Source organism: Delphinapterus leucas, chromosome 7 (assembly GCF_059928025.1).
Source record: "Delphinapterus leucas isolate spDelLeu-1000000601 "Yukka" chromosome 7, BTC_Dleu_Yukka2, whole genome shotgun sequence".
NCBI lineage: Eukaryota > Metazoa > Chordata > Mammalia > Artiodactyla > Monodontidae > Delphinapterus > Delphinapterus leucas.
The window spans coordinates 102,905,107-102,918,762 of NC_143135.1; positions in this window are offsets into that span (position 1 = coordinate 102,905,107).

The window sequence follows — 13,656 nt, forward strand, 5'->3', positions numbered from 1 at the left end:
TATTGTTTAAAAATTGATAAATCTCTTTTATATAATCCATCATATGTGAACTTCATAACAATCTCTGAGATAATAGGTTGGATATTTTTTCTATGAACAAATGTTGGTAGGCTTTATATTGTTCTTTTGCTTTTCTAGACCCCGTGCCTTATTTCATTAGAAAGAATCTCTTTTACACTGTCATTTATTTTCAGCTATTTGATTATTATTTTTTAGCAAGGTGCAGTATCATCCTAAATAAATAAACCAGCAGGTCTTTAATAAGCTCTATTGTATGTTTAATTGTAAATAACACTCAAATGTTCTAAAATGCTATTTTCCAGAGTAAGATTCCAAAAAATTAGTCATTCTGCCCTGCAAAGACAGAAGGAGAAAAAAGAGAGAGAGAGAGAAAGAGAGAGAGAGAGAGCTAGAGAGAGGAGAGAGAGACTGGTTTAAAACAAAAGCTATACATACTACTATATATAAAATAGATAACTAATGAAGATCTACTATATAACACAGGGAACTCTACTCAATACTCTGTAATGACCTATATGGGAAAAGAATCTAAAAAAGAGTGTATATGTGTATGTATAACTTTTTCGCTTTGCTATACAGCAGAAACTAACACAACATTTTAAATCAACTATACCCCAAGAAAAATTAAACTTTAAAAACAATAAAGTAAAATAAAACAAAAGCTAATTGTCTATCAACTTTTTGAAGATTCACAATACTACCTTAAAAGCTATGAGAAGTTCTGCGGTATAAATCTATTTATTTCAGCCAGTATTCCTTAAACTTATTTACCCCCTTGTATGTGTGTATATTTCAGTCTAGAGGTATATGTCACTTCTCTAGGGGCTCATGACATTTATAACTGAAGAACACACTACCTGAAGGTTGGTGCTACACCATATTTCAGAGTATCTTTCTGAAGCCTTATATGGTCCAACTTCTTCCATTACCTCTTCTTCCAAAGAGATGTGTCTTTCCCCCATTTCAGTGTCTCTCATTCACTGAAGCAGAGAGACTGAATAGTTTCTAACAATGATCTTTCTTCTGGCAAGGGAAACCTAAGCAAGAATTTGTGTTCCTCCACTGAGTGCAACATGGTATCATGTGCTTTCACCTCATTAAAAGGTAAACTCAATGGGCAATGTAACAACAAAGTATTTTGAGTAAACCAATGAATCCTCCAGCATTGCAAAACATTGCAAGAGAGGCTTATGCACAATGCTTTAAATAGATGTTATCCATTGTTATTATTATTATCTATAAATTATTATTATTACTCTGTAAAGATAATTTCATTTTATGCAATGCAGGTGTTTTGAATATTTGATTCCATATTATATTTACATAAATGAAATATATTTAAAGACTTTAGTGCAGTTGGATGTCTAAAGGAACCACATCAAAACTTTAGCAAACTTAAAATTGATTATTATTTTCAATATGACTATAATCCCCACACCAATTAAATATATATTTTCCTGTTACTTTGGGTATTCTGAAAATAAGGATATAACAGGATTATGATAGGGCATCCATATATGATGTATAACGTTCAAACTGGGAAAAAGAATCAATGGATAACTGACTCGAAAGTGATGGAAGTTTGTAGAGAGTATGAGAAGTGATTATGACTATAAGAGGAATATCAGTACATTTTGCAGTTGTTTCCCCTAGAAAAATCTTCCTGAAATTCTATAGCATGTTTTATTGTTGAGGCATTTATTCAGGGAAATATTCCCAATGTCATATGCTCTGGATATTCATTCTCTGGGCTTTGTAAAAGTCTTAACACGCTTGTTATACACTGACGACATTTTCATCCTGGAAATGTATTGTCTCCATAATGGAACACCTGCCACGAGGAAAAACATTAGACTCAGAACGCGCATTCAAATATTGTAGGGTCTGTATATTAGAAATTATCAGAACATACTGCTCAAAAACAGAAAAATTAATCAAAGTGTCCAATTTTAGCCTTGCTAGCAACAGCAGGGCACAACACACTGAAGAACTGATTAGTTATTTATTAAACAAGAACAACGGTGACAGAGTTTTAAAATATTAAATTAGCCTAACAGAGCTCCCAGCAAAAATGGAAAAACCTGAGCACAAGATGGGCTATAGACACAGCAGGGGGCCTTCTACAAAAGGTGGCCATGACAAAGGTTCTTGCCGATAATGTTGCTCCTGCAAAACTTTATATTCTTGGACTTAAACAATTACTCTGATTTATTCTACTTTCTGTGATCTTCTCCCCTGGACAAATTTACCCACTTAGTCTGAGATGACACCAGGGAAATCCAGGACCCTCAGGGCCTTAACCTGGTCCAGAATATGCTTCTCTTTGTGGCACAGGCTTGGCTACTCAGAAACCAAGATGCAACCAAACTTGACCATTAGTAAAGCCATTGGGCAAAATCACCTGTTGATTTTACTAGCCTGTTTATACTGAATAAGTAAATGAAAGTTTTAAATAGAAGTGATCACATATCCTACGGATGACATGCGTATATTACTACTCACCACTAATTGTTGGAAACTATCTGACAAAGTTGGATCAGTAGTTTCCAAAAGTTAGATCGTATGAGCTAAGGATCTGTGCAGCTACTGCCTTCTGTGAGATGAGAATTCATATATGTGGGATGCTGCCTGTGAACTCTGGACACTGGTATTCAATTTTAAAAGGAGATTGTTGAAGAGGTAGTACATACAACTTCCTCTAGAGCTTAGCATCATCCCAGTCTTGGGACTAAATATATGCTAACTGTTTAATGCCTTTCATTTTATCATCCATAGTTTCCTTTTTGAGCATTAGGAAGAATTAACATCTGTCTTTTGGCATCAGGTTGAGTCTGACAAGGCAAGTAAAGAAAACAAAAACAGCAGCAAAAGAATTAAAGAGAGAGTGACCTGTCTGTAAGTTCCGTCTGTGCTGATAATGCCTCCAAATGGATACATCATTTTATGAAGAACTTATCATCAGGTTCCCTCACACTCTGGAAGAGGGTGGATGTCTTTCCAAAGCCTTTCGCCTATGTAAGGTGTTCATTATGAGTCTAGGTTTGGGAAGTGAAGGCTGTTTATATCCCAAATTACCTTCTAGTCAAGCTTTTCTCCACAACTAATTGGCATGACCTTGGGTGTATCTGCTCTTGAATATCTTTGACATCCATCTGCTATGAAGATGGATTAGTTCTGTAGGTGGCAATCAGCTTTCCTGGTTTAGCCAAAGTGCATCCATTTCTCTTCAGGCCTATTAAGCTGGGAATGAACTTTCAAGCTAATGCATAGTGCAGTCACTACCACGCTGGGGATGCCAGACACCTAAATAGTTTGTATTCACAAAAAAAACAAAACAAAACAACAGTAACAACAGAATTTCTTTCTAAAACAAGAGAGATAGAAAGAAGAAGGGAGGAAGGACAAAGAGGGAAAAGTCAATAAAATCCTGGAGATTCAATTAAGAGTTTAGGTATCTACCAGCTTTTATTAGCTCCAACTTTGACTTATATGGCTGAGGTCAGCCAGTGGTCAGTGTGGAGGGATGTAGGGAGGGCAGCAGAATTGCATCAGGGTCTTGGATACAGGGAGCACCATGTCACCTAAATGGGTAACAAGAGATGATCGACTCTAATGACAAGAAAATCACAGTTTATTCCAGGGAAAGAATATGTTTCTCTGCAACCTTCTAGCCAGCATGAGGGAATCTCCCACTGCTACATGGCATGTTACCATTAAAATCCTTACAAGTGGTTACTCCCTCTGCCTATCTGCACACATACCCAATCCTTAGAGAGAGAAAAGGTTTGTTGCCCATGCCTCACTTAAAATAAGACATAATCTGAAGTATTTGGAATTTGTATTCAGTAACAAAGTATGAAATAATATCAAATTTTTTGAATGAAACCTTTGTTCATTAGGAGAGGAAAACATATTTTAAGAAAATACTAGGCACTGGAATTTGTACACATTCACTGACATACCTTATCCCAGAATGTCCACAGAGCAACAACGATCACATTCAAAAAATGTGATACTATTTCATACTCTAAAGAATAAATATCCTTGGGCAAATATCAGAGTCATGTTTTAGAGCTAAAAAAAAAAAAGGCTAAGTGTGATGGCTACCTTGCTTGAAGTAATCCAGCTGTTTTCACTCCACAGCCAAGTCTTCTGATTTTACAGAGTACTTCTGTCACTACACATCCATGCACACACACACAAAACATATTTATTGAACACCTACTATATGGCAGTCAGTGTTCTTGATACGGGGGATCCAAAAGTGCATAAAACAGACAAACATCTGTGGTTTCTCAGATCTAACATTCTACGGTGTTTCTCATGTCCTGCCTATTTTTCCTCTTAAGACTTGAGGACAATATGTCGGTGACATTTTTTGATTTGCTTGCTTGTTTGTTTATTATGTCAAAACTTCTTCTTTACTTTGGATCACATTATGTTCAAGAGAGTCACATTGATTTTGTTCCATCAAATTATTTAAAATATCTATTATGTGTTAGTGACTAAACCAGACACTGGAGATGCACAAATAAAACTATGACCGTGGAAGTTGGAAAGAGGATGTCTCACAGAGATTTGAAGAAAATCATAGGGATTCTGATTTAGCCTAGAGGATTAAACAGGTGTTCACCCCATCTCCACTTAAAACGTCATGTTTTATAAAAAGCATAAGGTCACAGGAAAAGTTAATAAGATAGAAAACAATAGAAGACAAAGGATGGGACTACATGTATGCAGATGAGAGAAAATTAACATACCTGATAGAGAAAAGCTGAATAGGTATTGGAAATAGGCGGGCCAACTTGTGTTTCAGAACCCTGGAAAGACCCAAGAGGTGAAGGATTAAGCAGGTTAGAAGTTAGGGTGACTGTCGGGACAAGGAACAGGAGGATTGTTTGGAAATCTGTATAAGATGCATTTTACTCATGCATCTCGTCTCCCACCCCACACAGCCGATGACACCACATCCCTGTCCTCTGCAGAGTACAGGCATTTCACTTTCTGAAAAAGGAGTTGAATTAGAGAGATTGTTTTAGGGACAGTGATTGAAATCATACGAATTTAGTAACAGTCTCCCATGAGTCCCTTCCCCTCACAGTTCCATTCCCTTATTAGATAGACTCTGCAGTGGGCAGCTTCCGATGTAGCATCCAATATTTCCCCTTTCCTATACCCAAACCCTCATGGGTCACTCCCTCCCTGGTGTGTATGTTACCACCCAGGGCTCTTGGCCTCCTTAATCGATAGAAAGTGAGAAGAGGCAAGAAAAGAAACTCAGAAAAGTCTTCATTGGGGTCCCTGCTGCAGCAGGAGGGATCGAAAACAAGTGACAGTTTCCCTTGCTCACTGCCTGATGGGAGACAAGCTGGTTCCTTATTTGGGGTGAGGGTAAGGGCAGGTCCAGGGCTCGGGCTGGAGGGGTGGCTTAGGTCGTCTTCCCACCCCTTTGGTGGTGTTGAGTGCAGGGGGCATGGGCAGTACCCTGCTTTTGCTCCCTGCTCCTCAGAAGTGGCAGTTGGGTTTTTGGTCTTCTTGTATCTTATCGTTCATGATTTGCCCCAATTGTGCATCATGCAGTTATTTTTAGTCCCTTAGAGTTTCTGTGTATTTTGTTGCTGGAGATGTTTATCCAGGTGCAAGTGCTGCAGCAAGTGTCCTGGTCCCAGGTCCCAGTCTGTCTCATGAGGGCTGGGCCTGGAGACTGGCTTCTAATAAATAGAATGTGGCAAAGTGAAGGGATGTCATTTCCATCATTAAGTGACAAGAACTGTTGCTGTGTCCTGCTGGCACTCTAGCAGGCTCTTTCTTGACTTCCTGTTCACTCAGTCTCAGGCAGCAAGCTCCATGGAGAGGTCCACTTAGAAAGAAAGTAAGGGAGACCTCTGTCCATCAGACTGTGAGGGACTGAATCCCACCAACAACCTTGTGAGTGAGTTAGAAAGAGCCTCCCCAATTAAGCTCCATGATGACTGCAGACTCGTAGGGTGACAAGATGTCCTAGTTTCCCCAGGACCGAGGGGTTTCCTGGGATACAAGGCTTTTACAGCTAAGACTAGGAGTAGAGTACTGGGCAAACTGGATGGTTGTTCAACCTAATTGTTAGAGACCCAGAGCCAGAAGTCCTAGATAAGCTGCCACATTCCTGACCACAGATACTGTGAGATGATAAATGTTGTTACTTTAAGTCACTGATTTGGGGGCTAATTTATGTAGCAATAGATAACTAAAGTAGACTTCCAGAACACTGACAGCCAGAGTTACACAAGCAAGGCAGGATATCCGACTACTTCTCATGGTGAAATGATGACCATAAGAGAAAAGATCTATCATTATTTATAGTCAGTAGTTTTCCTAAGAAAATTTTAAGACTCCTACCTAAGAATTCCACAATGAAGTCTACCTCTTTTCAAGACCTGCCTGTGCATACAGAACTTCCTAAAAACATTTTAACATTTCCCTTTTAAGGGAATTAACAACCAAGATTAAAATAAAATTTTAAAGATGACTTCTAATATAAAGGTCAAAAATCAAAGAAAATGTACAGAAAAAAAAATTGGATGAAAGTGTCTAGAGAGTAAAAGAAAACTTCACCAGAATCACTAATATACTCATGAATAGCCTCCAAAACGTAAAAGAAAAGAGTGCAGTCATAAAATCAGAACAAGTGCTATAAAAGGAGCATTAATAGAATAAATAATCTTGGAAATGAAGAATATGAGAGATATTAAATCTTCACAGAAGTGTGGAAAGATAAAGCAACTTTCTCGTAAAACTGAATAAAAAGACAGCGTTGAAGTTATAAAAGAAGAAAGAGAATTAAATTAAAGTATCAGTCTTAGATTAATAGGAATTCCAGACAACCAGAGAATTAAGAAAACAGGGAGAATAAAATTATCCAATAATTTTTTAAAAATCCAACTTGAAAGGGGCAACCAAGTGCCCAAAACAATAAATTTAAAAAAGGACACGCATCATTAAAAAAGAAAAACTATAAAAGTAAAACCTATATCACAAAATAGTAGGACACTAGGAATAAAGAAAATAACCTTCAAAAATGCAGAGAAAAGGGCTTCCTTGGTGGCGCAGTGGTTGAGAGTCCACCTGCCGATGCAGGGGACACAGGTTCGTGCCCCGGTCTGGGAGGATCCCACATGTCGTGGAGCGGCTGGGCCCCTGAGACATGGCCGCTGAGCCTGCGCGTCCGGAGCCTGTGCGCTGCAACGGGAGAGGCCACAGCAGTGAGAGGCCCGCGTACCGCAAAAAAAAAAAAAAAAAAATGCAGAGAAAAAAATTATATACTACAGATCAAGAATCAGAATAGCACCAGATTTCTCAACAGCATCACTGGATTCTAGAGCACAATGGAACAATCCTTTAAAAATCCTCAAAGGAAATTATCAGCAACTAGAATTCTGCTTCCAGAGAAAACTAGACAGTCGTTTGTTTTCCTTAAAAAACTAAAATTAGAGTTACCACATGATCCTACAATTCCACTCCAGGGCATACATTTGGAGTAACCTCTAATTAGAAAATATACATGCACCTCAATGTTCATAGCAGCACTATTCACAATAGCCACAACATGGAAGCAACCTAAGTGCTCATTGACAGATGAATGGATAAAGAAGATGTGGTGTATATACACAATAGAGTATTACTCAGCCATAAAAAAGAATGAAATATTGCCATTTGCAGCAACATGGATAGCCCTAGACATTATCATATTAAGTGAAATAAGTCAGACAGAGAAAGACAAATATCATATGATATCACTTACATGTGGAATCTAAAAACCAAAAAAAAAAAGAAATGGTACAAATGAGCTTATTTACAAAACAGAAATAGGCTCACAGACGTGGAAAACAAACTTATGGTTACCAACGGAGATTGGAGAGGGTAGGGAGATAAATTAGGAGTTTAACACATACACACTGCTATATATAAAATGGATAAGCAGCAAGGACCTACTGCCTAGCACAGGAAACTGTATTCAATATCTTGCAATAATCTATAATGGAAAAGGATCTGAGAAAGAATATCTACATATATAAAATAATAATAATCATTTTGCTATACACCTGAGACTGGTACAGCATTGTGAATTATCTATACTTCAATTTAAAAAAAAGAAAAAAAATTCAGCTAACCTGTCCCCTTCTTTTACCCCATCCCCGCAGAGTCTATTGTATGTAACACAACAGCCAGTGATCCTTCCAAAACTGAAGTCTGATCACATCTCTGTCTATTCAAAGCCCCTCCACCCTCTCAGTGGTTCCCATCCCACTCAGAGTCCAAGTATAAACTCTCACCATCTTTTCCCTGCCTCTTCCCATGCCTCTCTCATGTAATTTTCCAGTCTCCTTTCACTGTGATGCTCCAGCCACCTCAGCCTCCTGGTTGGTCCTCAAACACACAGGAAGCACACTCCCATCACTGGGCTTTTGCAGGTGCCCTGCACTCCGCCTGGACTGCTCTTCCCCCAGGAATCTATCTGCATGCCTCACTTTCTCATCCCTTTCAGTTTTCTGCTCAATTGATACTTCTCATTGCATCCTGCAGGGCTGAGGAGGAGGGACATGCCAGGCATCAAAGTAAACCTGAAACCTTTGAAATGGCAGAGAAACAAAGAGGAGTACAGTTTGACTGCCTTTTAAGGGGTAGAAAGATAAATAATTCTGGATAGGTTACTATGAGAGATTTTGAAGGATGTTGAATCTTGGCTAAGGAGATGTTTTAGATTTGCATCCTGTAAGTAATGGGAAGTTGCAGAAGCTTTTTGAGCAGGGAGTGAAATCATTCAAAAAGGTCCATCTGGATAAATAGAGTGGGATGGGTCACTGGGGAGAGAGATGGATATTGAACAGCTAAGCCACAGAGCTTCTGCAGTCATACAAGTACAAAGTAACACAGCACTTATACAGGGAATTTATCATTGAATTGGATTGGAGAGATTATACACAGAAAGATTAACCATAAAAATGTCAGTTGGATTGATTTGGAAGGTAAGTGGTATTTGCTCAGCTAACACCTTCTCAGTGAGGCTTTCCCCAAAGACTGCATTCAGTTATTCAGCATAGATTATAGTATGTTGGTTTGTTATTTTATGTTATATATTAGTAATTACCCCACATCCTTTTCCTTTTCTGAGCTTTATTTACTCCACTGCAGTTGCAGCAAACTGAAATAATATTCTATGCCGGGGCAGGGGTCAATAAACTTTCTGAACAGGTCTAGATAGTAAATATTTGAAACTTGCAGGCTAGATAGTCTCTGTTGCAACTATTCAACTCTGCCATTGTAGCATGAATTCATCCATAGACATATTTAAACAAATGAGAGTGGCTATGCTTCAATAAAACTTTATTTCCAAAAAAGGTAGCAGGCTGGATTTGTTCTAAGTGGCTGACCCCTGCTCTGTATGACACTTGGCTTTGTTTTTTTCTTTCTTTTTTTGGTTTCTGTATTGTCTTTAGATCCTTCTAGACTGTAAGGGCTATGAAAACAGACATTTCTGTCTGTTTTGTTCATTATTAGATGATATTAACAGACAGAATATTGATAATAGGAAAAAAAACCATTTCATTTTGTGTTCCCCTCCATCCTAGAAATATGGGGCTAGGGTGGGCAATGAGCCCAACGGTATGGAAGATTTTTAAAGGATCTTGGAGAATCTTTCCAACTGAGAATATCATGAACATTTCTATAGATATCACTGTTATCAAAGCAGCCATTCTGGAATGTGAATTGATCTCTTATAACTTCTATCCATTCCCAATCTTTGTTCTAACAGTTGGTGTGAGGTGAACTTCAGTGCCTTGATCTGAGGAAGCCAGCTGGACCTCTTCCTCTTCCACTTCCTTTTTTGTTTCTCTTTCTGCCCCATTAAGCAAGTGTGAAAATCCAATTCTCTGAGACTTTAAGGAAAATCTTGCCACCCCTTCAGAACCTTCTCTCCATCTTACCTACAAGCTTGAAGAGGCAAAGAGGAAAAAGTGGCAGGTGGCATTCCCAGTGTGAAGCCAGATGGGGAGGTGTTAGAGCTGGGATTATTCCTCCAGGGAGCAATGCCCAAAACACACCCTCTTCTCCCTAATGTTACTGCTTGAGATTTTAAACTTCTAGATGGTGGGTATCCATTTGTTTTAAGAGCATCTTGCTTTGGTCCCCTACCCCTACCCTCTATCTCTTACTTGGACATACACGCAGAACAAACTGCTTCAAAAATCTTCCTGAGAAGCTCTGCAAAGGGAAAGTCCCCTACCTGCTGCTAAGGGCTTTCCTGAAGTTGACAATGAACCCCAGACCCCTCTTTTTATTCTTTGATAAAGCCAGGTGGTCTCCAACACCCCAGCCCCTTCCTCCTTGCTTACGCTGTCCAGACCCCCCTGGAGGACCCCCCACCTTCTCGTCATCTTCCAGTGGTCTTTCTCACCCTCCTCTGAAAACCCCAGAGAAGGAAAGGCTTTCACTTCCATCACATGCTTATCAGTTACATTGTTACTTGCCTCAGCAGTAGTATTATCTAATGGTGGAACAAGAGGCTTTAAGGAGGTAAATATGTCCAGATAAAAACTGCAAGGCTAGAGATACTCCCTAGGGCCACTGGAGTCCCAATCTTGACTCCTACTTTGTGTCAAACTGTTCTATTGCTGTGTCCTGCTTCCTGAAACCCCCAGAGCAGTCACTTGGATAAGCAACCTGATAGACATTTCTGTATGATTGAATAAGCTTAGACTCTGGATAAATAATATTCTGATGATAGGATAGTGAAATGTTTTGTCTGCTTTGCTTTTTTTTTGCTTTATATTTGTGTTCAAATGTCAGTTATTGCTGACATGTCTTGCCAGCTGCCTGGGTGCTAAATTCTTAAATGAAGCATACCTATGGTGTGTATGCCACAATCATGTCCTCAGAGTGGTGAGACCTGAGGAAACTTAGGCATTAAAAAACAGACAAATAAACAAACCAAAAAACTCATCTTCATGAGAGTTATGAGGTTTTCTAAACTCTGTTTATTATGAATCAAAGTGTTTTCTAATCCTCTTTTAAAGAGTATGAGAAAGAAACCTCCCTCCCTCCCTTCCTTCCTTCCTTCCTCCCTTCCTTTCATGAACCATGTTGTAATTACAGTATGTAAGGCACTTTGATAGAAAACACATGTCAGTCTTAGATTCCATGATGCTTCATATGTCTTGACTGTTTTGAGTTACCTTTTCTGAAAAGAAATAAAAATGTTTTGGTTTATTTCAAAAATTCTCTCTGTGTGTATGCATGTATTTTTGTATGAATGTACAGGTATAAATATATACGTATTTGTAAATATGTGAGTATAGGTACTTATGTGTATGATAAATGTATATTGTGTATCTATGTATGCATGTCTATGCATAGATATGTGTATATAGATTTCCTATTAAAAATAACTCAGTCTTATTATAGAAATAAGAACAATAGACAAGCCAGAGAAAAAATAAAAATCACTTGTGGCTCCACTCTACACAGCTAAAGTATTGGTGTATTCCCTTCTAGAATTCAGTTACTCTTTTTCATTCATAGTATAGGTTAAGCAGAATACTTTATTTCAGGTCTTTTCCAGTTAAGTGTCAAGTCTTAGACTGAGGTACAAGAATGGGATTGGAATCTCCTTCTACAACCCCAGCTTGGCTACACACCTCCCAGGACATAAATCTCTCTGTCAGTGACTCCCCTTGAGAAGAGTGGATATCTCCCTTTTATATAAATATTAAATGGGAAGGGCTTGCATTTTTATCTCTCAGGTACTTTTCAACATAGAAAGGATGTAGGGGTCCAGCATTAAATACTCAGGGGAAACATTTCAGAGGATTCCATGCCCACCAGATTAAAACTAAAGCTTTGAAAATCACCCTTTTCTGTAGGATGTGACTAATCTCTTATGCAGACACGCTGGGTGAAGCCTGCATGGGAAGAATTACTGTATGTTGGTGTGCCCGATGCAAAACTGCATGGAACATTTTTAAGATTTGGCAGGATATGGGAAATGCATTAATAATTCCCTTTGCATAAGGAATTCTCTCTTTCCTTATGAGCTGGCAGCCATTTCTCTTTCTTTCACCCCATTTTGGTTCGATAGCATTATTTCTCTCTCTTTTTTTTTTTCCTGGATTGTTTCGGGTCACAACAGAGAGGAAATACAGAATGGTCTTCAGTAAATTCTCAGGGCCCCCGACTGCTCTGTCTCATTGTACAAAAGGGATTAGCTGTGTTACCTCCCTCTAACTCTTGGTGAGCCACTTTTCCTCTCAACCATTTGCTGGCAGTGAGGATAGCTCTAAATATCATGTACCAGCTTCCCGGGCTCCTCGGTGTTCCCTTCTCAAAGCCTTCTGTCTTTGTCCGGCTCCTGCTGTTTTCCCACATGTCTCTCAAATTTCCATCCTCTGACCCTGTTGGCTGACTACTCCTTAGGCCAACTTGATGAGCACGGAACAAGTGCAATCACACAGGGCCCTACTCAGAATGGTCACCTGCTTGGGTTTAATGCTCTGCAGTCACCATCTTGGAATCTCTAATAATTTTCTCTTTGGATTTGTGCTTTGAATTGAAGTAGCTTCGACAATGGTATGTGCACCAGGACAGAGAGCTTTGGCTCCAATGTTCTTGACTCCAGCTGCCTCTGCATCCCCTTGGATTGGGTTCTCAGCTGTTTACTACCCTTTCCTGGGCTCTCCTGGCCTGGTAATTCCTGCCACTCTCTGCTTTCAAATTGGGGGTGGGACAGGCCCAGGCTCTTCCTTGCATTCTGCCTTCAGTGGAGCTTAGATGTGGGAGTGGCCAGAGTCAGATTTGGACAGGTACATTGTAGTCTCTTGGGGTGGAGCAAGGTGGTGGCCATCCTGCCTTGGGCCAACAATGCCACAGGGTGTTTGTGACTCAGTGACAAGAATGGCAGGGCGTGGCTTTCACTTGCTCTGGACCCAGTGCAATGTGACAGTCCCTTGGGTTGGGGCAGCAGCCTTGGGGAGAAGAGGTTGACTTCCCTGCATTTTCCTCTGTCCTCACAAACTACAAAGTCAGCCCTGGCTACCTGGCATCCATTCCTCTCTTCTTCCTTAAAAGAACTGTGCTTTCCCAAGTCTATGCAACCATGTGTCTCAGGGGATATTAATTCTGACCATGGCTGTGAGAGTGAGTCTGATTTACTCAAATATAACCCCATTCCTCTTGCCATAATTATGGGTCCAAGAATAGAATGTGATGCAACTCTGACCACAGGAATTAGAGAGAATATCTTTGGAGATGTTTTAGGTATTTTCTTTAGATGCAGACACAGAAAAGAGAGACTACTCTCACCTCTTCCCTTAGATGTTGTCGTGTTCCACTGTTATGCCTGGGCCTAATGCAACCTTGGTGACAATAGCCAGAAGATGAAGCCATACCAGGGAGGGCATAGCTGAGAGATGCAAAGAACCTGGCTTCTTGAGCATGGTGTGAAATCAATGAACTTACTCTGTATCCTGACTACTGTTGTTTAGGACATATTTAATTGGGGTTTCTTTTACTTACAGCTAAATTTACACTAACTTGTGATACCCTTGTTTCCTCTTTCCCTTTGATTTCTATTTCCAGTCAATCAATACCATTTTTCCTGGT